Raw genomic sequence first — 3,364 nt, 5'->3', positions numbered from 1 at the left:
CTGTAAAATTACCCATGCATATAACTTGTAAATAAAAAGCTATTTAAAAAAAAGAAAGAAAGAAAAGTAGGGGGCTCTCTTTCAGTAGAGGTATTCAGAGGAAAGATGGATGACCACTTATTGGCAATGCCACAGAGGGCATCTGCAGTCCCTGAAGATGGAATCAATAGCATCAGTTGGATTAAATGGCCTTGGAAGTTCCTTCCAGTCAATTCCAAATTCCTTATCCAAGAAAGTCTACAAATAGAGTCTAGATGAGCAATTGTTGGCTGGAGAAATGTTGTAGGAGGGATTCAAATTCCACACATAAATTGGACTAGTTGACTTCTGAGGTTCTTTCCAACTCTAAGAGCCAATGATTCTATAAAGAGGAGAGAAAAAATTAAAGTGCAATGTATGAGAAATTATTTAAGTTATCTGTTCTGCAGGCTTTCTCGATGATTCTATTCAGAGGAAAAGTTTCCATTAGAAAATTAGATTAGTGGAATTCATATTAAACACCATCTACTCATCAGATAAATGTCACAAAACAAGTTTTCTATTAATCAATATAGTGGTGATCAATGCTAAGCGACATATAATGATTTCATAGATTAAGACAAATTGCTCAGAAGTCCACAGTAGTGATAACAATTGATCAGGAAGATCATCACATATAATTATAATCAACAATCATACTTTACAGTTTCTGAAGAAGACTTCATTTCATTTGAGATTTAAATGTGATGATTGTTCTGCTGTGGCAGTCTGAGACACTGTTCCCCATATAAACCTTAGAAGTGCCCCATACACATTTGAAGAAATGTACCATGGAAACCTTTTGATGAAATGTAAATAAGCATTTCTTGTTGTGTAGTCATTTTTAGTCATTTTAGACTTTGTGTGACTCCATTGGGGTTTTCTTGGCAAAGATACTGGGGTGGTTTGCCATTTCTTTAGCTCATTTTACAGATGAGGAAACTGAGGCAAATCAGGTTAAGTGACTTACAAGACAGCTTGTAAGTGTCTGAGGTCAGAACTGCATTCAGGAAAATGAGTCTTTTTGACTCTAGGCTAGGCACTCCACTGCACCACCTAGTTGCCCTGATATATAAATCTAATATATAAATAAACATTAACCAATAAGGAAGCTACCATACCCTCAACACTGGGATGTAAGAATTGTCAGCAAAAATATTGAGTCAGAAATGGATTATTTATACCTGATGGGTCTTACAGACTTCAAAGCTCATATTGGCTTAATTAGTTAAATTGAACACACAGTACTTTAACCCCAACATCATCTTGCATTAATCCTCTTCAACAACAAAGAATTAAAAAAAAAAAAAAAATGGTGGCAGGGAAATGAGTTGAAATGCCAAATTGCTGATTATTTCTTGATGATTTTTCTTCTCAGTTTCAGATATTATGCCTGCTTTATGCCTCAATAATCAATCTCTTGGAGAACAATATCCACAAAAACTACAATGTAAATGAAAAGAGCATTAAAACAAACTGAATAACAGTAGCAACTAATATTAGCTATGGAGAAGAGATGAGCAAATGTAAATCTGTTGTTTCATTGGAGAAGTGAGGACCTAAAGAGGTGAAATGGATAGTTGACTTTTCTTAGTTGATAATTTTTTATCATTGTTACAAAGGTTTATGAGGTAGGAGAGTGGGAAAAGAAGAGTCGTGATTTCCAAAAGTGACTCTGAGGTAAAAACAAAAGACATCAACAAAATTTAGAGGTTTTTTTCCTCTTTAATTAGCCTATTGGTTCCTCAACTTTGGTTTTCTTTGAATTAACAGTTATCTGAATGCTTAGGTAACTACCACTGATCTGGGTGTTCTGTCAGTAAAGAAAGAGTTCACAAGAAAACCAAGACTCCAATAATTTTCTTGCCTTGTTATATAAAAATGTCCTCCAAATATGAACAAGTTAAATAAGTAAAAACAGAAAATAAGGGACATAAAAAAAATACAACAAAACTTCAAAAGAGAATGGCTTCTCAGATAAGGAAAAAGAAATTTTAACAAGAAAAAAAAATTTAACTTCCAACACAGTGAAAAAATACTATGGACTATAAGATCCTAAATATATTACTGTAAAGAAAAAGTAACAAAATAACTACAACATTCCCAAGAAAAGAAACTAGATATATCACAAAACATGTTAAACTGTGTAAGACATATTAAAGGGAATGGAGAAGCATTTATATAGCATCTATTTAGTACTTTATTTCATTTGATCTTCTCAATAATCCTGGGAGGTAGAAGTATTATTATCCTCATTTCAGCGTTGAAAAAAACTGAAGCTAATAGAGGTTGCTTTGGGTCACACAGCTAATAAGGGTCTGGGGTCATATTGAACACAGATCTTCCTGACTCCAGATCCAGCACTCTATCCACTGTGCCATCTAGCTGCCCTAAATTAGTAAATATAAAACATGAAAACTTGAAAACAAAAGTCAACAACATGAAGAAAGTGGTGGTAATTTTGAATAAAAGCATGGAATCAATGGCCAGTATTGGAGGGATAGAAGGTAAATAAGCACAAAAAAAAGAGTCTAAGTTTTAAACACTGGCTGGATGCTAAAATCTTCTGAGCTTGGAAATACTGTGGGAAGACGGGGCATGTTAGAAACCTAGAGGACCCCAGATCCCTTGAGAACACCTCCAATAAAGATCTAAATATACACTAAAAGAAACAATAATACAGACAATCAAAAAGAATATGCTCTGAACTTACATCATTCATTCTAGGATGTCACAATAAAGCTGACAGAATCTTTCAAAAGTCCTGAAGGAAACAAATCACAGAAGCTGAAAGCCACAGTAGAAGCAGCCTCGTCCCAGAGCAGAAGAGGGGCTTAGAGGCAGTTCCTGAGATCTCAGAGAAGACAAAACCCCAATCAGTTCCCCTATCATCAGGAACAGAGTTTGATTGCAATCCAGGAAATGATGTTGGAGAAATGAGCAAACAGAAAAAAATGTTGAGCAAAATGAAGAAATATCTTAGATTGAATAAATCCAGAAGAGAGAAATTATACAACAAATCTGAGTCTCAGAGGGAAACAAATCTCCTGACCATAAAGATTTCAAGACTACCTTGAAGATACGAAACAAGATATACAAGATGTAATGTCTAAGGAGGAGAAAATTACTACCTAGGCAAGGAAAATTAATACCTTAAAAGAGATGGTGATAAAATTTACACAAGAACTGAATGTGCTCAAAATTAGAATGAGCCACACAGAAAATGATTCAATGAAAAGTTGCAGATTATACAGAAAAATAAGGTCAAAGGACAATTCAATTGGAAAAAGAATTGCAAACTTTACAAATAAAGATAGTAGCACTAGAAGACAAGTTTGAATAAACC

At 34.2% G+C, this 3,364-nt stretch overlaps 1 long non-coding RNA gene across 1 annotated transcript; it reads right to left on the bottom strand.

The window, feature by feature from the left end:
• Positions 1-206: 206 nt before the first annotated feature.
• On the bottom strand, positions 207-2,903 carry LOC116419901. Its single transcript, XR_004230232.1, has 2 exons — positions 2,732-2,903; positions 207-361 (listed from the first exon to the last, which is right to left on the bottom strand). It is a non-coding gene; the product is annotated as an uncharacterized LOC116419901 (long non-coding RNA).
• Positions 2,904-3,364: the final 461 nt, after the last annotated feature.

The sequence above is a fragment of the Sarcophilus harrisii genome, chromosome 6, assembly GCF_902635505.1.
Source record: "Sarcophilus harrisii chromosome 6, mSarHar1.11, whole genome shotgun sequence".
NCBI lineage: Eukaryota > Metazoa > Chordata > Mammalia > Dasyuromorphia > Dasyuridae > Sarcophilus > Sarcophilus harrisii.
Note: the sequence above shows the minus strand (reverse complement) of the source record. Positions and strands in the feature narration are given on the sequence as shown.